The sequence below is a fragment of the Excalfactoria chinensis genome, chromosome 11 (genome assembly GCF_039878825.1).
Source record: "Excalfactoria chinensis isolate bCotChi1 chromosome 11, bCotChi1.hap2, whole genome shotgun sequence".
Lineage (NCBI taxonomy): Eukaryota > Metazoa > Chordata > Aves > Galliformes > Phasianidae > Excalfactoria > Excalfactoria chinensis.
In genome coordinates, this window is record NC_092835.1 from 9,158,168 (window position 1) to 9,180,670 (window position 22,503).

Consider the following 22,503-nt stretch of genomic DNA (forward strand, 5'->3'; position numbering starts at 1 on the left):
GTGTCAGTTCAGTTTTTATCCTGCTTTCAATAAAGGGGTAAGAAACAGTTTCCAGAGTCTCACCAGAAGATAGAAGCTGATTCCCTTGGCTAGTCGATGGCCATGTGCTAGAGACAAAACTTCAGCAAACCACGTCCTTTTACCCAAGGAGCACAGGTAGAATGGAGGAACCTTATTCTGTTGGCTTTGGGTACCCCATTACCCTGAGCCATCATACTGCTAGCTGACTGCTGGCCCAGGAGCACCAGGATATGAGCAGTGGGCACCATGCTGTGTCACCTTAAGAGCCAGACTCCAAAGCCAAAAGCGGAGCTGATGTGTTGAGGCTTCCCAGAACAGTATGTTTGATGTCTAGAGGACAGCCTGAAAATGCAGGTGTTTCTGCCGCCTCCTTCCACTCTCAGTTCCCTTGCCATCTCATCTGAAAACAGAAACTCCGTGCATGCTTCATGTTTGCATCCACTGAGGGCTTCCAGTGTCTCCCCAGGGACAGAGCCAGCAATCCTGCTGAAGTAAGAGAGAGCTTCTCCCTCCTTCTGCCTGGTGTCAGTCTTCTAAGTCACTGCCATTTATTTTAGAGTATTCACTGGGGAAGTGGGTGACCTGGGTTCAGTGCGTTCCTCAATCTGTGCATCTCTCACTTCCCATGAGACAGTCTAACTGCCAGCCCCCCGGCTATTCTGGGTGAAGCCATGCCTCCCAGCAATGGGGTGTTTCTGCTTCCTTTCCCACTGTTGGTCAGCAGCTTTTTCCAGAGTGAAGTGAACAGGGCTTCATGTTTTGAGGAGCCTCAGGATTCATTTGGCTTGCTGGGAGCTGGGTTCCCAGACCCCACTCCTCTGCGCATTCAGGGTATCATCCCTCTATCTTTGTGTGCCTGTGAATGAGAGTGGAAAAATGCAGCTCCTTGGAGGTGCTGTGCTGATGTGGGAGCAGAAAGCTTGCATGTGAATCAGAGTGAGACCACAGAGTGCAGGTGGCTGAGGAAGAGGGACCTTACTGAGACTGGGCTTCAGTGCTGAAGTCAGGTCTATAAACTGCCTAGTTTTAGGTATTTGTTTGGTGGTAACTCCTCAAAGCCCTTCTCTGCTTTTTGTTCTGCACCCAAAGGTCCTAGTGGGTCAGCAAGGATCTCTACTGCTGCTCTGATAAACATTTCCAAGGTTTATTAAATGTGCTCTCTGACGTTCTTTTGTGGAGACACTAATTTGACAGTCATCATGTGAGAAACTCAGGGTTTGCCATCTGGCCTGGCAAGACTTGGTTCTTCTCACCATTAATTAAACTGACATTATTGCACGCTTTTATGATGGTGGTTATGATGTGTCCTGCGATAACACCAGGGCCAGTACTGAGGCATGCACAGCACCTTCCACTCGCATGACGTTTGTGGGTGGTACAGCCGAGCACCTCCGGACTTCAGTGTCAGCTCTAAAAGCTGAGTTTCAGGGCCCCATTCAGGCTCCTTCCCCTGGAGCGGGTTCTTCTGGTTCTGAGGGGATGGTTTCACAAGTAGGAAGACGTAGCTGGGGGGAAGAAGGGGGCAGTTGCTTGGCTGTAATAGAGTTGTATGACATGCCCTGACAGGAGATCTTACTGACCACAGCTTTGCCCTGCTTGGTGAGACTGTGACCATTAATGGGAAAGTGGATCGGCAGCAACAGATAGAGCAGGGAGCAAAAAGAGAGGAAGGAAGTGAAATAGAGTGACAGCTGAAGGCAGCTGTAAAAAGCAGGTAGGTACATTGTGGTGGTGGCTGGAGTGAGGAAGGAGGAAACTAAGCTTCTCTAGGGATGAGACAGGAGGTATCTGTATCCTGTCTGGGATGGACGTATGTGGTGCCCAGCAGCTTAACCTGTCCGTAATCCCTCTTCAGACCCAGCTCCAGGTTCTGGATGGCGGAGTATTTCCTGTCTTCAGTGGTCTCCAAACTGTGACTCGGCAAATGGACTGAGATGGGTAGGTTTAAAGAAAATGCCCAAGTATGAGGCTTGGGAGAAGTCCTTCTCAGCACTAACGCTTGCCATTTTTCTCCTCCCTGCCAGAGCCTTGGATGCTCAACTGCTCAGAGTTAACTCAGCAGCTTCAAGAGATTCAATAATATTTGCTTTTACCCAAATCCCTCGAAGTCTGAGGGAATGGAGACAGAATCAGTTTACTGAGATAAAAAGCCAAGAAAAGTAAATCATCCTTGGGTCAGGAGGAGCTCTCATTTGAAGAGGCCACAGATGGCAGGGATGTTCATGAATCAGCAGTTTCACAGACCTCTGCCCATTCAGGGAGTAATGCGTATAAACAAACATGAAAACGGCAGAGAGCCGCAGAGCTTTCCAGCTCCTTCCTGTTCCCTCCACGCAATTGAGGGGGCCCTCCTCAGAGGAACGGGACAGAAGGAAAGGGCTGCTGCCCTGGACTCTGAGCTTGTCCCAGGATGGTCATCCTACACCTTCTGCTTCAGCTGTGTGAAGGCCAGAGGCTAGAGTGACGGCAGGATGTCCCCTCTCATCCCATTAGTGCAACCAGGTATGCTCTTCGGTACAGGAGGCAGCTGCTGACTAGCCTGGTGGCAGGCATTTGGAGTTATCTGAGACAAAGGAAAGAGGGGTGAGGTGAGGACATGAGCTGTTGCACCATTGCACTGCTGCAGGTGCAGAACAGCTCCTGTACATGCGGGCTGTGTGAGGTGGGCCTGCCCCTGGTGTGCTCTTGCTCTTTGATACTTGCCCTGGATCTGCTTGCCCATGAGGCTGGGACCTTAGGAGCCCCCCAGAGCTCTTGCCTGTCTGGTGTTAGGAACGTTCTTCCTGCAATTATTTGATGTCTGTCAGATGTGATGGCAGGAAAATGCAGCACCAGAGGGCTGTTCCAAGGAGCCCCTACTTAGAGGGATTTGTGTTTGTATTCTAGGGTCTGCTGACCAAGATGCTTCCAAAGCAATGCAGTGTCACTTCCCATGCTGCCCAAGTGTCAGCCTGGGTGGTGCTTCTACTGGAAGATAACATGCAAGTGATGAGAACTGGCCAAGTCAGTGACTGTGTCTGAACTGTATTTGAGACTTTGTCGTGGTTTGAACCAAGACAGGCTTTTTATTAATAGTCTATTTGGGATGAAACACAGCCCGAGTCTTCAAACTATTGTGTGGGATGGGAGCTGTGAGACTTCTTTAAAGCTGCTAGGCATCACAACCAAAAACTTCTCAGTGTGCTTCCGCTGAGGAGATGCTGCTACTGAGACTACTGGACTCTGCCATTCCCACAGGAGCAACACCTCACAACATGTCAACCCTAGCAATTATATCTAAGGAGCAGTTGTAGTGGATATCACAGGAGATGTACAGGAACATCTATGGCATTGGGATTTATTATCAGTAAATCGGATACTTCAGGTTCATTGCGAGGTTGGAGAACATCTGACTGTGTAAAGGAGCTGAGGGAAGTGTTTGAAGTGAATTTAGTGAATGTGACTGTATGGTTAGGTAATTAGGTTGTCATCCACATTTCCAGGTAATAGAGAAGATTGTCTGAGAAAGACATTTCCTGAGAAGTAACTACCTCATATAGTAATGAATAGTCAAGAAAGCAGCTGTTTTTAAAAAACATGTGTTCATTTGGTGTTACTATTCTAAGGGTTTCTTGTGTTGGTGTCCAGACTCTGACAAAATTACCTTTAGCTCCTTTGACTGTCAGTGATAGAAGGCAGTAGCTAGGCAAGGCCAAGTGCACAGTGAGAGCTGGCACAGTGCTGTGGCAGTGCGGATGTGCTGGGGGTGAGCACCTTGAAGAGGGTCATTCTGAGTGGTGCTACCTAGAGAAAAAGCAGCCTGCTGATGAGGTTCAGGAGTGTGAAGCACCGTAGGGCATCAGGGTTTAGAAAGGAGTAGAAGAACTTGGGTCGGAAATGAGCAGTGCAGAGCGATGACATGCTTGATGGAAAACCAGCCTTGCTGAGTGAGCACAGTCACAGAGTGAAAAGCTGCCCACCGGGCAGATACCAGAGATCATATGGTAAGCAGGAAAATGGTATCAATCTAGTCACAGTGTTTTTTGTGACTCTTAAGACATTGATGGATGAAGACTCAGTGAAGAGAAGCTTCCTTTTTCTTATGTTTTGACATCTTTCAGGCTTAAACATGAACTAACTACCATTATCCTAATTTTACAGATGGGGACAGACAGGTTATGTGACATGCTCCAGGTCACATGAGCAGTGTGTGTCAGAGTGAGAAACAGCACCTGGATCTCTCAATTGTGAAGCTGTTGCTCTTGGCACTGCGTCACCCTGACTGCAAACAAAACACCGAGATTGACTTTGCCCGCGTCCTTCTTATGCCTACAAATGGTAAGGTTTTTGAACAAATCAAAAAGAGTCACTCCTCCAATTTGTATGTCCAATCCTCTCCATGCAGTGGCATAATGTACCCTAGAGGAGTCTGTAATTAATACAAGTAATTACCCCTTGCTGCAAAGACTCTGAAACATCACTGGTTAAGAATCTAGATGAAACTTTCACCTTGTTTACTGACTGCTTAATGCTGTGTGATTCAGGGTGGATTGGAATGATATCTACAGGAAGAATTAACTTGGAACCAAGATGAACACTGCAAACTTCTTGGTGCCATTGTCTTGACTTGGCCACCACTTGAGCTTTAATAGAAATAGAAGTCAGGGAAATAATTAGGTAGGAGGTAGAGTTAGCTATTGTAGTGGAGTGTTTGTCATAGTTTGCCTCCTTCACTCAAAAAGCTTTAATATAAAAGGAGTGGATATTGGTGGCTTGTTGGCACAAGAGCATATGTAGGTTCTAGGCGTGTTCTTGGTCTTCAGCTACGCTGAAGATCGTCAGGACTGGAATTTTCTAAAGAGCCTAAAGGACCATTACTCCCAATGCACAAGGCACCTGGACTGCATCCCACTCTAAGGCCAAGTCTCAGAACTATCCTTTGGATTCCAGTTCCCAAACCTGCTGTTGCTCCAGCTACATACTGTGGGCTGCTGCTTTTAACCTGGTAGTGTTGCCTGAGGCACCGGGCACCTGGCATTTCATGACACCAAAGAAACACCCATTAATTGAAACTCATCAGGCTAACAGCTGCTTCTGCTTGCTGTGGCTCTATTTTCAGCTTTTAGCTCTGAAGCGAGGCTGACAATTTTTGCTGGTTTCTCAGACCTCCTATTGAGTTTTTCTAATTAATATTTTTGAACTACTTAGATGTTCTCAAGTCTATGGTGATCCAGAGAATTATTATTACTGCTGGTATTATTAAGGCTAATAATACTGCTAATAACCTCAGTGAGCTTAGCAGAATTCAGTTTGACTGAACTCCTTGCCACAGATGAAGAAAGCTAACTTTGGTAATGTGAAGGGTACGTGACTGAGTTACCAGTACCTGCTGTTTACAGGGGGCAGGAAGAGTATATTTGCTCAAATGAAAAAGGTCAAGGCAGAGGCCCATTTGCTGTTTGTTAATAAGTAATCTGAAATACAACACAGCTTTACTGTAACAAATCGGCCTAGCTTAGCTGTCCTTCCATCACCATGATATCCAACACAATTCTAGATGAAAATGCCAGTTTAGAAATAATCCATGTTCTCACAGATTATTTTCAACGTCTGTGCAGAGGGTTTGCAGCTGGGGATCCACAGCAACAGCAGCAAAAGAGCCTTCCATATTTTACCAGTTCTTGTCTGGGAAACTGAGCGAAGGATGAAATATTAGAGCATTATTTGTCTCCTGGGAGCTTTTCCCTTAGACTCAGTGAGACCCTGTGCATCTTCCCTATGGAAGCATGCCAGTCCAGAGCTGTGGTGTTTGCTGGTCCACTTACTGCACTCTGTGAAGGTACTGATGTAACCTTACAAAACCTCCTACATCATCTCAGAGCCTGGCCCATAGTCAGCAGTTAAAATTCAGACATGGGTGTCTTAGAGTATCCTTCCAGGAGACTGAGCGTGTGTGCATTGCAACCTCTGCCTTGTCTGTGGGCTTTTGCCAGAAAAGGTGGCTGTTGTCCAAGCAACAGTTGTCTTGAGATACCAAGCGGTGATTTGGGAAAGGGCCGGATTCTGCCCTTTGTGGTTCACTTACTGGGCACAGGCAGGACTCATTACAAAAGGTGTTCCTATTCATGAGACACTTAAAGTGCTTATCAGAAAAAAAAAAGCAATACTGGCTGTCCAGCTGCCAGCTAACCTCAGATTCTCATTTATAACTCTTAATGTTCATGTCCTTCAGCTGCACCGGCCTGAGGCACCGTAGGTGTCACACGGCTATTCCCTGAAATAGAGCTTGTGATGTGCACACTGCAAGAGAAGGCACTGCCAACACATAGGCAGCGTGGCACTGCCATCACACACCCACAGCACGGGTTTGCGAGGGGCTTTGCCACATGCACAGGTATTTCTTGAAGGAAGGTAGCTGGGGTGCATGCACAAGTGCACACGCACGAGGTCACCTTTGGAAACAGGAACCATGCAGATTGCAAACTGCAGTTTCTGGCTTCCTGAAATGTGATTTCAAGAGGCAATGATCCTTTTACAAGTCAGCAGCTCGGTTCCAAATGCTTGTTAACCAAGGTGGGAGGGAATGAGCTTGGTGAGGGAAGATTTTTACTACAGAGCAGGTCCCATCTGGCTGTGAGCTCGCCGTCTGTCTGGTACCAGAGCTGTAACAAAGTCATCTTAAGCTCTTGGGCCAACCCCCACTGTAGGCAATGGCAGAGGAGTGGTGAGGGGCTTTCTGCAAAGTCACTTGCTGACTGGCAGTAAGCAGGACTGGGGCTGTGTAGCAGCTGTGGAAGTGAGGAAGACAGGATCATACAAGGAGATTGTAGGGTCTTTGTAGTGGGATGGAAAGAGGATTTATGCAGCTTGAGTGTTCACATGCTTTAGGAAACAGTGTCAGTGGCTGTTGGCTGCTAGGAAAAGAGTATTTTGGATGCACCTCCTGTTTACCTGACTGTTCTGAGATGCTGACAGAAGGGGAAGGAAGAAGGGGAGAACACACATTGGCTGGGGGAAGCTGGCGTGGCTGGTGCTGCCCTGTGTGTCTGTACCTGTGTGACTGGCTGCAGCCGGATGGTTGGCAAGCAGTACAGTTTGCAGAGATTGTTGAATGGATCTGATGTGCTGAGGATGTTTATCACAGAATACCTGGCATGGGCAGCAGGGATTGTCATGGAATTGATACTTCTGTGAAGTTGAGCTGAGGATCTGAGCAGATACCTTCTGGCTGAAGCATGGCTAGGAGGAAGGTGGCATGAAGTCCTTGATCCCGTGCTGCCACACTGCTCTGAAGGAACATGTGACCATGCTGTATGTCACATGTCCTGGGAGGGAGAGTAGCAAGCATTACCAGCTGGCAGCCCTTGCAGAATGGTGATGCCACATGAAAATACACGTGTTCATTACTCATGAGATACATATTTGCTGCTCATCCCCACCTTCCCACAGCATTATACACCCAGGGTGGTGGAGCTTTCTGTGCCTGTCCCTGGATGTTGTGCTATTTCCTCTTGCTGCTCTTTGTTTGGGGTAACATCTGTTGTTTCTGTTGTAGTGTGTTTCAGGAGTCACTAGCAACAGTGATACACTGCACTATTCCTCCGAAGACCAGCGAGGATTTGCTTCTTCCCCTGATATCAATGGGAAAGCTGGTGTATCTGGTACCTGAGGTAACGTGATTAGCTAGAAAATGTTAAGTATTCCCTGAACCTAATCATGAGCATCAACCCCCATCACGCCTCGAAGGCATCATGATGCGGAATTTTTAGACTACGCAGTCTTTTGTGGACACATGAGAGATGCATAATGGAAAGCAAGCTTAGTGCTGCAAACAGCACTACAGTCACATTCTGTTCTAACCAACAGCCAACTGTGATGCCTGGGAAATTGTGCAGGTGGCTTCAGAAAATCATAAGTAGTCTATTATCACCGAGAAGGGGGAAAAAAAACCCTTGGGAGATTTCCCTCATGACCATCTGTTAATTTTCTCCTGAAACCATTATTGATTTCCACAGAATAGCATGCCTAGTGCCCTGCAAACAGCGCTGCGGATCAGAGCACTGCATTGTCACTGCTGGACCATGCAGCCTTCCCCAGCAGGAATTAGCACACCCATGGCTTCCTCAGTGTGTACCTCAACACTTCATGCCTGGCAGTCATCAGCCTCAGACACAGTTCTTCTGTTCTCCCATAAGCCCTGGGCTTTGCTGCACCTCACACAGGGGAGCACCCTTCGTTCACCTGGCAGCCTTCTTCCATACAGCTCCTATAGCCTGTTCTGTCCTAACAGAGGCCTTGCTCAAAAGCTGCCATATCTGCATTCATTTAGAGGTGCTCAAGTGCTTAGGTGCAGCCCCAGGTCACTGTAGTATTTCGTGTTGTCTTAGAGATGCAGTGCTGAGAGTGCTTGTTGTCTGCAGTCCACTTTGCACTTATATTTTGACCAATAGATATGTGTGGCATGGTAAAAATAACTGCAAGCCTTTATGACAAACGTCATCATGCTGTGTGTGCCCTGTGGCACCCACAGGCTCTGTAGCTAATGGTGGCCCTGGGGCTGGACCCAGCAGGAACAGCATCTCTACTTGTGCCAAGCTGTGGAGGGCATGAGATTGTTAGAGCACTGACCACACAGCATGGCTGGCAGCTGCTTCTGCTTTTAGCTGGGAGTCCCTCGTGTTGCACAGGGTAGGGAATGCAGTGACAATCCAAAGGTGAGTGGTGGTGGAAACCCAGGTGGATTAGTTTGGGTGGAATTACATAGTTGAGTTTTCAAAGCTTTCTCTTTCTTTCCACGTTGTTCTGAGATACCAAAGGTGCTGTCCTCAGGTCGTGGCCTGGGGGTAATGTAAGCAGCTCTGCTCTTGATGCTGGCACCTGGGAGCAATTGCTGGAAGTGACCTGGCTCTTCCCTGTGTTTCATGTGTGTGTCCTGGGTGTGCTGAGCAGTTTCCAAAGGAACTTTCTGAGCACTGAAACAGATGGGGAAACTGGCTGTGAAGCAGTTCCTGCAGTGAAGTGAAACTTAGAAACAAGTTTGCTTTGTGCACGAAATAGAGAGTTTTCCAGGCTTTTTTTTTGTGTATTTGCACTTGTGTGATGTTTCTTCAAAGAAATGTTACCATTTGTGCTTTTTTACAGTAAGTAAATCTTGAAAAAATATTTCTTTGAGCAACACAAACGAACACAGAGAGCATTTGCTATTTAAGAGTTACGTGAAGACAGTTCTTCAGTTTTGGGAAGAAACCAAGCTTTTCCTCTCCTCCTGCAAATTAAGAGCTGTGCACCAAAGTGTGTCAGGGAGAGAGCCTTACCCAGGAGGGAGTCAGTGCAGTGCTGGGGTAAGTGGGACTTTGCTTCCAAAACAATAGCAGCGGTACAGATTTTCCCAGTGGCATTTATGCCTTAGCACGTGCTACTTCACCAGCCTCCTCATTTGATGCTCTTGAGACCTGAGTGCCCAGGCTGAGTAACTACCTGGTGTAACCATTTGCAGATACAAACTTTGGAAGTTATAGCCAGGAGTGCTTTGATGTCTCAGTATTAAGCTCTATGCTTTTTGATTTGCAGTGCCCACCTGCCAGCTTCAGAGCCAGCAGTCCACACCAAGTGCCCAAGGCAAGCCTGATGCTTCCACACAAGGTCCAAAACTGTCAGTGTCGGGACCAGAGAGACTAATAGGAAAACTTAAAGTTTTTAAGTGTGCAGCCAGCCAGCCCAACAGCTCCTCTGGAAGGTGAGTACAAACAGCCTTTCTGTCACAGCAAACATTTAATCTGAATCATCAATTGCTGGCAGCCAGAAGGTGACAAACTGGGTCGCTGTTGTCCTCAGGGTCGTCGTTCCCACCTTCCACCTCTTGCAGAGCATCCAGACGATGCAGCAGGGAGCGGGGCACTGCTTGCCAGCACTCAGCAATGTGCAGTTGAATCACTGGGCCACAAAGTAAGTGCGTGCGAGGGAGCGTGGCTGTTTTTCCTACTGGTTTGAGCATTCACATGGGAGTTTGAGAATCTGGACTCTGCTCCCAGGACTGTTTATGCATTTTACGTGGAACAGTCACCGGGTAACATAATCCCCAATCAAAGCCCTCAGGGGGTTCAGGCAAAGCAACGCCCAGTTTCTGGATCCTGATCAGAGTTAGGTGTGAAATGGGCTGAGCTGCTTGGCCCTGTCAAGACTGGGGCAGTTCTGGGCATGCATGAAGGTGGAACTCTAGATAGCTGGAGAACTGGAGAGTATTAAAAAAAAAGCTGGCGATTGAACGGGACAGACAGTGGGAAGAACCTGGGAGCTGCAGCAGGCTGTACGTGTGGGCATTTCAAAGTGCAGATTTAGGGTAAAGCCTCATGTGCCCCAGTGATGAAGCCCTCTTACAGGGAAACGATTGTTCTCACAGATTTCTGAAGTAGAAACTTATTTACATAACCTTTTTTTTTTCTTTTAATGTCCTGTCCTAGTCACTGCATTTGCTTGGATTTCTTTCCACTAGGCTGCATGTGCTGAGCTGCACAATGGTGGCTGCCGTATGAATAGCTTGTTATTCTTACCAAGCGTGACAACTGCTGTAGCAAAATCAAGAGCAACCTGCTCTAATGTAAACTGATTTCAGATTGCCCCTGGCAGTCCCAGCTACCTCATCTAACCTCTTTTTCTGCCAGTCTTTTTTTTTTTTCCTCCTTTTTTTTTTCTTTTCTCCTTTCTCCACACTGAGACACACCCAGTGCTTTCTTATAAGGTGTTTTGTCACACTGGCTTTTCCACCAGTGTCCACCACACACAGAGAAGCTTCTCTGGTGTTACACTTGGTATGTCCAAAGCCACTTGGGTTCTCCAGCAGATGCAGAACGCAGCTGCCAGCTGGGGAGAGCTCTGCAGTAGTCACCAGTTGTACCCAGGAATATCTAGCTGCAGAGCACCACAGGTGTGTGCCTGGCTCTTGGTGAGGCTGTTGCGTCTTTGATGCCCACCTGTGTTTGGAACACATCGGGCTCAATAAGTTCAAACAAAGGCTTATTCAGAGGGATGGCCGTGTCAGGTGGGAAGGAGTTGTTTTGCTACGAGAGTGGGGGCAGTTGGAGGTGGGCTGGGGGAAGGGGACATTGTGGAAGAAGCAGTCTGATTTGACAATCAGAGCTGCCAGATTGGTGTGTACGATGGGTGTGATATAAATTGCTACCTATAAATAAATACCACAACAGCATTTTAATGAAGTGTTTTCTAGTAGCACTTGTCCAGGCTGGTTGTGTTATGCTAAAGGCTGGAGAGGTATCTCCAAGCAAGCTTCTTGGCCAAACCTTCATAAACATGGTCTCACCCAAGATCTAACTATGATTTGTTTGGATAAGAGGTTTTGCTTGTTTGTTTCTGGACCTGCTCTCAAATACATACGGGGTTTTACTTCTATTTGTTTATTTCTTGTGTCTCAGTCTGGGTTTTGTGTTGCTGTCACAGTCCCTAACTGGTGCAGAGATTAGGGCTAAATCTGGTGCTTTTTCTGGGCATTCATTGTGGTTCTGACAGCAAGCTTGCAGAGTGCCTGGGTCAGCTGCGGTTTTGCAGGGGGCATCTGGGGCTGTGATGACTCACTGTGGTGACCTGTGTCTCTGCTGAGTCTGGGAGGTAAAAATACCCTTGCACACCGATGTCTTTTGGGGAGCTCTCTATACTTGGCACACCAGGAGAAGCTAGCACACCTGGCACTGCAGCCCATGCTGCTGGAAGGCACAGCGTCACAGTTCCACACCCCACATTTGCAGTGTGGTTCTGCTAAGACCCAGCAGCCATTTCTCATGGTAGCTAGTGGGTTTTTACAGAATGGGTTGTCTGAGCCTTTGCAGCCTGGAATGCTGCATATAAACGTGCACGTATATATGGTAAGATGCAGATACTGAAGTAGGTGTTGCATTTGGAGGCCGTATGTAATACATTGCTATTAAAGTATTTTGGGTCAAAACAATTGTTTTATTAGAAAGTCTCACAACGTGTCAAGTTGCCACCACAAGAATGTATGAGAGCTGCATAAATGCCAAATAAAGCCTGGAAATAGTCTTGTTGATGCTGCCTCTGAAGTGAGGAGGTTTTGACAGTGCATTAAAGACAGACTTTTCTTTTTTTGCTCAGGTTGAAGATCAGAGAAAGAAAGTTCAGTTCTTTGATCCTCGAAGATAAAATCTCAGAACTGAAGCATCTTGACTGTCTGGACTTGTGATGTATGCACTGAATTCATTCATATTACAAATAAGTAATAACTGGCAGGTGATGCTGTGGAGATAACAGCTTCATTCTTTTCGAGGAATCTCTAACTGACTCCAGCCAGGTCTCCCAGATCAGCAGCTGTTTTAAAAAAAAAAAAAGTCATTAAATAATTTTGGTTGGAAAGAGCATCTGGAGGGCTGCAGCCAGCGTCCTCAAAGCAGGCCTGGCTTCGGCTTGAGCTTGGACTACTTGGGGCTTTGTTGTTTAATGTTGGAATTCTCCACGGGTGGAGATTTCACAGACCGCTTTGGGCACCCACGTCAGCTTTCATTTTGACACATTTCTCCAGTTATATTCAATGGAACTTCTCCTACTACAGCTTGTGGTCATTGCCCTTGTACTGTGGCACTGCTGATGAGCATCTGGTTCCGTTATCTCCTGTGCAGAGAGGGTGCAATTGGCCATCACCACTGCACAAGCTTGCTGGTGACTCATGATGAGCATTTTGTCCACCAGGACCCCAGGTGCTTCTTTCAGTGCAGCTCCTTGCTTGTCACTCAGCTCCCATCCTCTGTTGTTGCACAGATTAATTCTGTATCGCGTGCAGACTTTGTCTTTCTCTTTGATATATTTGAGGAGATTTCTGTCAGGTTAGTCTTCGAGGCTGATGAAGAACATACGGATGGTTGTCTTGTCCTCCAACATAATGATCTACACCCTGCAGTGTCACGCACAGACATGCAGAGCACGCGTTGCACCCTTTCATCCAGGATGCTGGTGAAGACAGGCCCTAGTGTTGTCCCTTGAAGAATGCCATTTCTTAATGCCGATTAATTAAAAGTCTAGTTGTTGACCATTGTTGCCTTTTGAGCTTCATGTGCTTTTTCCAGGCATGCTGTGGGCCATCCAGCAAGTCTGTACCACCCCAGTTTGGTTTGGACAGGAGACAATGTTACAGGCTATGCGAAAACCAAAGTGACTGACATCTGCAACGTTCCTAACCTTGTTCATCCAGCACGTCATTCCAGCACGAAAAGCAACCACGTTGGCCAGGTACAGTTTGACCTTAGTAAATGCACACTTACTGTTCTGAGTTGCCTTCTTGTCCATGTGTTTGGAAATGGCTTCCAAATGGAGTTGCTTGGTTATGTTGCCAGGAAAAAAATGTACTGATACCTTGAAAATGACATCTAGTTCTTTGCTAATGCTTAGGCTAATCCCTTTCAGAAGAAGCCGGTTGATTACATGTGTGAAGTTTGTGACACCTACAGCATGAGCCTGATGTGCTGGTTGAGGGAATTTTTAGTAGGGAGCAGCTGAGCAGGTCAAATTCAGAAGCAACCTAACCAGGACACACCTACTTCTCCACTGTTGGAAGTCCCTTTCTTTGCAGCCCAGCCACCAAGAGTGACCTTCCTACTGTTGTTGCCATGGCTTTTGTGTTACCATAAAACAGTCCTAAAGGGAAGAAACAGGAAATCAGGAGGAACCAAACCAACAGGCAGTATAGTATGGTATTGTATGACCCTGGCACCCAGCAGGGATTTGTCTGGTTTAGTAAGAGGAAGAAATAAGAAAAGAAGGGGTAAGGTTAGCTGCTTGGAGAGTTGGGTGCAGGCCTGGTCATTTCTAGAGAGCATGAATATTTCAGTCAACAGGAAGGGTCAGGCACGTGCCAAAATACACATTAGCACAATGGCCTATAGCAGGTTGAATTCACAGAAGACGGTTGAGTTTCGCTAGGTATGACTTTGGCAAAGCCTTTTTCCTGCTCTGGCCCCGCAGTCCAACCTGGTGACTTTCCAACCATTTTCTTTCTTACTTTCTATCATCATACTTATCTAACCATTGTAGTTCAGGCCCTTGTGAACCAATGTGGCATGCCCTTGGATGGCTTGAAGCTCTCACCTTATGGCAGGTAACAGCACTTGTGCCCAGCCAACACAACATCTCTGAAGTCTTCTGAATCACTCCTTCCTTTTGTATGGGAAACTCTCAGAAGTGCTAGACAGAACATTGGAGGGCTGGCAGGAGTCACTGGTGTGTTCACAGCTGGGAAGTCATGGCAGACCAGATATGTCTGTGTGTCTGGAACTAGAGCAGGTAATTGCAATTGAGGAAAGAGGCAGGAAGGTGCAGTGGTGGGAGGCAACGAGCCTGAGTGCATGAACACTTGGGCAGACAGCATTGCACATGGCTTACTAATGAGACAAAATGTGTATAATCCTGTCATCTTTTACTGTACCCGTATTAATGTGATTGAGCAGCTAAATTTCTGCCTCATTTGCGATCTTCTTACCTAGCGCATTAGAAAACTTTCAGCAGTGACACACAGAAAAGCAAATCAGACATTGCTGTAGTGATATGCACGCTGTGCGTGTGCAAGTCCATGTGCATCTCTGAAGGAGACACAGTCTCAGGCATGTATGGCTAAAGTTTAGATTGCTCCGCATGGCAGGCTGTGGTTTCCAGGGTCTGAAGGTAAGTGTGTGTGTGTACCTGCATGCTGGAGTGCAGTCCCTCATGCGCTAATGAAATCTGACTTGCTGGGTCACCCTCCTGCTTCATTTGCAGTGACACAATATCATTTAAAGTTGTTTGCTTATTACAGAGATAATATCACAAGGTGTGGTGCCCTGATGGGAGCCTAGCAAGAAAGTAACACTCATTCACCCACCCACCTTTGGCAGATTGTCTGAGGGTCCCTCATTGGCTTCGTGACGGAAAGTGGTTGATTCATCTCCACCCAGCGGTAATTACGTGTTGCTGCCTACTGGAAGTTCCCATGTTTGGCATTGGACTGGTAAGCCTAGAACTCATTGTTGAGATTCACTGCAGAGTGAAACCATCATTCTTGATGCTTTTGTTTTATATTCAGCCTAGTAAGTTACTTAGTGTACATTATATCGTTTACTTGTGAATTTTATATCATCATTAAAATGCTCCGAGGTGCTGTTACCCTGGTATATTTCACAGCAGCTATTTACGTGCAGCCTTCCTGTCAAACAGGGAAGCAGTTCTGGTAGCAGAAATTTTAATGATGTTCTTTTGTTGCCTTTTAGAAGAGTGTCCTTCTTTTGTTTTTACTGTAGCTCCTCCTGCATACAGAACAGCTCCTTCCAGAACAGCTTTGCCAGCCCCCAAAGCTGATCATTTCAGCCCCTCAGCTTTAAGACACAATCGCTCCCTTGTCAGCGCAGTTCTTAACCAAAGTAGGCTGCCTTGGCAGGTCTCCACTTCTTCTTTGTTTAAGTTTATTTATTTTTATATCAGAAAGGTAGTAAAATTGACAAAAGAGGTTTATTCAGACTCTAACTGTACAGTTTACCACACATACAAAATAAAACATCCAGCACGCTTCCTTTCAATTTATGGCATCAATGCCAAGCCGTTAAAATACCAGAGTTAGTCCACTTCTCCCTGCCTTGACCTTTTGAAACCTTTTTGCATCAGTGTGCCATGCTGAGTTTTGTTTGTTCTGCATCCTCCATCTTTTCAGGACCTTGTTGCTATAAAGTGAGAAGACTTCACTGATAGCACACAAGGCCCCAGTCTCCTGCATGCAGGGCTTTCCCTGGGAGGAAGGTGTGGGACTCAGAGCACCTGTGGTAGCTTGGCTGATGGGGCCTGTGTTGGGTGGAAGATGGAGTCCTCCTGAATGGCTCAGGTGTCTCCTCACTCAGGTTCTGAGTGTCCTGTTGCTGTGGGGAGAAGTTCCCAAACAGCATTAGAACCAGTGTTAGCCGTTTTGGGGTCAGGCCTCCGCTTGGCTGAGCCCAGTGTCCTGGGGCACCCGGAGCTGCTGTGCTGAGTAACCTGTTTCATGCAGCAAGCACTAAATCCAAAGACCTTAAACAACCAGTGAGTTCTCATTTATGTATTAGATTTAGTATCCAAATGATCCCATAAATACAGCTATGGAACAGGAGCTGCAATCTATTTAGCAAGGTCTGTTTCCATGTATGTTCATCAGTGAGTTGGGATCAGTGTGGGTGTAGGTCCTGGGGACGGATGACTGGAGTTAGCAAAGAAGAAAGAGGTGTGGGTGGATGGAGTAACATTTCAAAAGAGAAGGTGAATTCGCTACTTTTTCTAGCTGCCCTTCAACGGTGCTGCAGCTACAATGATACATGGGGGTCTGGAAGAGGGAATAAATAGTCTCCTAAAGCCTAGTTTAGTGGATGGAATAGAACAGCAATGGCAATGCAGGCAGGAGGAATCAATTCACTCAGTGTTATTTGTTAACTTATGAGCTTCCCCACCTCTGTAGGCATTGTAATAGCAGTGTCATCTGATACAGGCCTGCAGCATGTCAGCTAATGGGCACACTGCTGCCAGGGAGGTTCTCAGACAAGGTCAGCAACAGCCGGACCATATACTGAAATTCTTACTGTACAAGCAGCTTTTTCTTTCTGACCTGGGTGCTGGGACTGTCCATATTCCATGTGTGTCTTTTGGTACCTGCCTTCCAATTGTGAGGCTCTACTTCTCCCCTGGGCGAGTTGCTATGCTCCACTGACAAGAGTCACTTAGCAGTATCGCACGGCAGGCTGGCATCCACAGGTTTGTCCAAGAGCCCGTCATGTTCAGTGCTACTGAAAGCCAGTGGGGTGGGCTGCCCAGATCCCTTTGGTGCTGATGCATCCCATTTTGCTTTCTTCAGCCACATCTGCATGCATCCACCACCAGCATTGCTGAGTGTCTGTGCCTCGGTGTTCTGAAGTGCCTTCCCTTAAAAGCAGCTGAAGGACATTACCTCCTGCACTTGATGGGATGCGTGGTCTCTGCTCAGCAGTGAGTGCAGCCAGAAACCAGGCTCTGGGAGCTCTGTTTTGACTCTGGCACAGTCTGATGGTTTGAATCTTGTGCATGACAGCCCAGGGCTGCTGCTTGCCCTGCTTTGGGTGAAGCGACCCTGGTTTGGCGGGTCATACACCCACACCTCCAAGCTGTCCCAAAACTAACTGGTGTGTCATCACCTTTGTGCTCCTCCCAGCTGAGCAGAGACTGGACTTCACCTCCCCCTCTTGTATCAGAATTGTCCATCTCAGCACAGACTACATATATATATATATTTAATTTGTACATTAGAAGGATTTTATATCATAAAATGCGGTAATAGCCATGTCATTGATGACTGGAAGTACTCAGAGATCACCGGCTCTCAGTGCAGTAAATAGAAAGCAGCAAGGTTCTGCAGTTCATTTCCAAACAGGTGAGTGGGAACTCTGAGAGCAGGATTAGTGTGTCTGCAGGTCTGGTTTCTCCTTTCCCTGAAGTGAAGGTGGGCGTTAGTCTGAGGTGTGCAACATCCACATCATGCCTGATCTCAGATTTGCCAATGTGTGTTCATTGCTTTCTACTCTTTAGCAATCAAACAGAAACTTTTCAGCTGGTACCTACTGGGTGACAGACAAGGTTTGAGAAATAACCTTTCGGTCCCTATTGCAATATTGTGAAAATGTTCTTAGGTGATAAGAAGCTGCATCATATGAGTAGAGCTCATTATCTCAGCACAACCTGTATTCCCTGGTATGGCTCATGGAGTTTGTTACTAAAAACGTGCAGCAGTTCTCTTGGTGGCCATGTGTAATCTGCATGAGAAATGTACCAGATGGACGTTAAACTTATATTAGCATGTTTCTCTGTTCTAGAACCCTTTAAGCTTAATTCCTGCTTAAATAGCATTGGTGATAAAGGCCACATTGCCTGCTGTGGGAGTGGGACTTGATCATTAATGCAATGATATGATAAAAAGGTCTTGTTGCATTGCCAGTACTGTGATTGCTCAGGACACAGGTAGCACTCATTACTTTCTGAAGCTGTGTTTAAGTTTCAGAATTTGTATTATTTGCCACATAAACCATTGTAAGAACAAAGCGATACGTAACAAACAAAGGTTTCTTCCCACTGAAGCAGTGTTGAATCATCATGCATTACCACCAAAGGAACAAACCAAGTTTTAGCAACAGCAGTTGGCAGTATTTCTATTACATGGCATTAACCAATAATTTCTGAAAAACGCCTGTTAATTATGGCATTCAGCCCTTGCAGGCAGTTCTATTTTATGAGTGCAATCCAATATGCAGCCACCAGCTGAAGGCTGTAGCCTTTCATTGTAGCTGAACAGTCATGGAATCACAGGATGGTTTAGGTCGGACGAGACCTTAAAGATCATCTAGTTCCAACCCACTTGACATGGGCAGAGCTACCACTCACCAGATTTGGCTGTACAGGGGCCCCATCCAACCTGGACTTGAATGTCTCCAGTGATGGGACTTGCACGGCTTCTCCAGGCAGCCTGTGCCAGTGCCTCACTATCCTCTGAACCCCCTCCTAATATCTAATCAAAATCTCCCCTCTTTATTTAAAACCATTCCCCTTTGCCCTGTCTCTGTCAGACCATGTAAAATGTCGGCTGCCCTCCTGCTTGCCAGCTTCCTTCTGGAAAGCCACAGTGAGACTTTTCTTAAGGTAAGACCATTTCTTAACCTGATTCTTTTCAGGGGAAATCACTGTTATCACTGTTATTTTTGGTTTTGTTGGTTGTTTGGTTTTAATCCTGACATTGTCAAGTAACATTCAGAAGAGATGCCTTACTCACTGCTAACCTCTGGGCAGCTAGTCCTGCTGGCGCACAGCCTGCCAGCTTGGGGCAGCTGCTGAGCTCCAATATGGCATGGCACTTGTGGCCGGGCTGTCAGGCAGCCAGCCTGGCTCCAGAGGCTGCATGAGCTGCCATCCTCACTGCGGCCCTAACACCAGCAGCAAACTGCAGGCCCTGGGGCACAGAGGTTGCACAGTGGCGTCTGCACTGCAGCACCCAGCACCATCAGCTCAAGTTTCTGAGCTGCACTGTGCTTTCCTGAACACTGAACCCCCATGATAGACGGGGCAGTGGGGCTGGTGCATTGCATGCTGCCATGGCCATCTGCTGCTGCTCTTCAGCTGCTGTCTGGAGGTGTCTGCAGGAGGACATCACGTCATGCCACAGAGCTTAATCTTCTGGCTACACAAACACATCCTAGAATGCAGAGAGCAGGAGCAGGTAAGGATAGATCTTCTGTAGGTAACTATAACAGTGACTGAAAAAAGTGACATTTGTTTTGTACTTATCACTTTGTCTAGCAGTAATTATTATTGCTATTGTTAGTGCTTCTATTGCACTATTACCTGAGGCTGACTAGCCAGTCTGGGCTCCATTGTGTTTGGCACAAACACATCCAAACTCCTCCAAAAAGCTCCTAGATCAGGATGCAAGTGACTGAGGATGGCAGAGAGGAGGGATAAAACCAAATGAATACAATTAGCCTAGGCACAACTTAGTCATTCTCTTGGTATAATTATGAAATGGACAAAGGTAGTGCCAAATAACCTCAAATGCCCTTCTAGCTATAATTAATTATATTGCATAATAATAGTGTCAGTTTAAACATTGTTTAAAAGCTATGCTTTACTCAAAATTACAGCCACACTTAGATTCTGCACAACAGACAAACACACAGCAGTGTCTTGACTTCCATTTTCTATTTTATTGTGTCATCAGTGCATAAGAAAAGCTCTTGACCAAAAAGGAGTCACTGATACAGCGGTAAATAGAAGTGGGCAGATTCATCTGTCTGTGGTATATGAGGAGCAGGTAAATATTAGAAGTGCCCAGAGTAGAAGCAGGTACAAAGGGAGTGCCCTTTGCCTGCATTTACCTTTGACTACACCACTTAGAAGAGTTGCATAATTGATACAATTGAACCACATCAGGCTCTTACTTATAGAACATAATGAAATGGTTTTCAGCATTGTGGATCGTGCTACATGGGTGATTGCCATGTATGCATCCAGGCAGAATAAATAAAACCATTTCCCTAAGGTATTGTGTCTCTTCACCTTCTCTGCTTGCAGCCAGGACTTAATTTTGAGAGCAGTTCTCTAGCACAGCACGTAGCCCTGTGCGGCTGCTGCACACACTGGTGCAGAGCAGAGGGCCTTGCCTAATGCTGGAGGTTTGCAGCTCCCATGCAGTACATGGAGTGCTGTCAGAGACTGGTGAAGTTTAGGGGGCACACATATACACACCAGGCTATGCAGCAAAGACCACTGCATCTTCCATTTTTTCCTGTTTTCAAACACCCGTTAACCTGTATGTGACAGAAATGTGGCTTGCCTGTAGAAGCACAGTGTTACTGGCGGCAGTATTTGATGGCTGCTGTCAGTGATTGATGGAAGTGGGAGCGAGGCACAGAGTGGGCCCTGGATAAACAAACAACACAGGGAAGCTCCCCCCCAGTCTGCAATAATCGCTCATTGCTGGGTCTTACTCTGCAGCTGTGTCATCCAGGGGTGACTGTGGGCTACAACAGAAGCACGAGCATTGGGTGGCACTGAGAAAGGGTTACTGTAGAAGTTACATAGAATACTGTGCTGTTATTTTCTCTCTCCTTTTTTTGTTCTTGTTGCTATCATGGGAAAGCTACGGCTCCTTCAGAAGTATTCCTCTCGCTGGATACTTTGCCCATTGTTACATGGTGTTCTACTATTCCAGTTGCATCATTTAAACTTGGCCTTTACTTATGATGCTGCATTGTTTTCTGTATACGCTTTATAATTAGAACTACTAATTGCAAGCTTGCCTGTTGCCTTTAGTTGCTTTTCCAGAGCATTACTTGCAAAAAACTCACAGTTACGTAGCTCTTTTCAGTTGTTCTGCAAGCGTTTTCATAAATAGAAACCAGGACTGCGTTTCTTAACTTAGCAGTATCTGAGCTTTAGCTGGTGTGCAGAAATACACGAGACACAGAATGGAGTCTGTTCAGAAGCTGTGGAAGTTCTCCTCATACTCCTCCTTCTTCTGAATAAAAGATAAAATCCCATGAGGAATGATGAGGTCGTTCCCACCAGCTGTTACCTTTGATTTTTAATTGGTGGGGTTTTTTTTTGACATGCATAACTGCTGCCTAAATGTCACCTTGTCATCTATGGGAAGCAGCATGCAGAAGGTATCCATGCAGTGTAATTGTTCTGCAAGAAAGAGGTCATTTCCATACACATGCTGCAAACTTAAACACAATGGTCCCATTTTATCACTTGTTATTTCAACTTTGCTGATGATTCAGTGGTGTTATTCCGGTGAATATCTGGAGTACAGCAGTGAATCAGCTCACCAGCTCTGCTTCGTGCTATCTAAAATGAGGATCCACCTACAGGTAAAGTACTATCGCCCCACGAGTATCTCCCGGACTGCAATCTGTCCTGGCTTGTCAGGTCTTCAGCGGAAAAGGATTGCATGGGTTCAGAACCGAAGCGTGTGCTGACTGCTGCTTTAGTCAGTGGGAGCACTTGTGAACAAGATGAGCTGGTTTTGGCTTTTCTAATGATAAATCACTCCCAATACTGGAGCATAAGGTTACTTTTGCTTTTTTAATTGCTGATGCTTTTGTTACCTGTGGTTGCCACGGATGGAGAAAGCAGCACCTCCACTGCTTGTTGCCACTTCCCCGGGAGGGCTGCAGGGTGTAGGGCAGTGCTGTGCTGGGAGCAGAGGAGCTGGGTAGCAGTGATGCTCTCCTGGCACCGCGCAGTGCTGGTGGTGGCTGCAGGGAGACACCTCCCACTGTGTGTGTGCAGCATTGGTGGTTAGATCTGCTGCTACAGCTGTTCACTGGCAGCCACGAGCTCAGCTTCAGTGTTATGCTTCAGTAAAGACCCAGTGGAAATAATGCTGGAAAGCATATGTAGGTGAACACAGCATGTTCTTTCAGTGTGAGCATGCCACAATTTACTAACTAGCTTCTATTCAAACTGCCAAGTAACTTCCCTCTTCCTTAAGTCATTCCAGTTTGTTCCTTTCCCAAAGTTGGCCTTAAAGGACATCCCATATAATCTGCTCTCAGCCAGTGCCTGCAGATGTAGCCTTCTCCCAGTTGCATTAACAGTGTGCACTTACCTCTACTGCACCCCATTCATAGATGGATTACCGGACAGAGCCCAGCTGTGTGATGGTGCTGGCACAGTCAGCAAGAAGCAGCAATCCTTGCTTTGAGCATCAGCATCACAGAGGACCTGAGCAGTGAACTGAGCATACAGCAGCCTGCAGGAGAGAAGCAAAGGTTCCATTCTGCTGTGACACCAGCCCCTACCTGCACAGAGCAGCTGTCACTGCCAAGGAGACACCAGGTGAACTCAGGAAAGGGAAATGTCGTGAGAAGAAAGGGGGAATGAACCAAAGAGATGGAATCTGACAATAACACCAATGTAAACACAGGCCCAGTTTTTATCTTGTGCGGAGATTGTTTTTGAGAACAAATGCAG

The 22,503-nt window shown here is 46.7% G+C and overlaps 1 long non-coding RNA gene across 4 annotated transcripts in view; it reads left to right on the plus strand.

Moving 5' to 3' along the window:
* The window catches only part of LOC140257116 (uncharacterized), a 47,999-nt gene extending 25,850 nt beyond the window's left edge, over positions 1-22,149 (plus strand). For 3 of the 4 annotated variants that reach the window (XR_011904957.1, XR_011904958.1, XR_011904959.1), the window contains 12 exons: positions 1,877-1,959; positions 2,046-2,523; positions 4,162-4,338; positions 7,556-7,670; positions 9,142-9,341; positions 9,571-9,736; positions 9,835-9,945; positions 12,124-12,212; positions 13,089-13,251; positions 14,889-15,001; positions 18,600-18,672; positions 22,031-22,149. This is a non-coding gene — a long non-coding RNA (uncharacterized lncRNA). The remainder of the gene's footprint in view (positions 1-1,876; positions 1,960-2,045; positions 2,524-4,161; positions 4,339-7,555; positions 7,671-9,141; positions 9,342-9,570; positions 9,737-9,834; positions 9,946-12,123; positions 12,213-13,088; positions 13,252-14,888; positions 15,002-18,599; positions 18,673-22,030) is intronic. The other variant, XR_011904960.1, reaches the window with a different exon arrangement.
* The last annotated feature ends 354 nt before the right edge of the window (positions 22,150-22,503 follow it).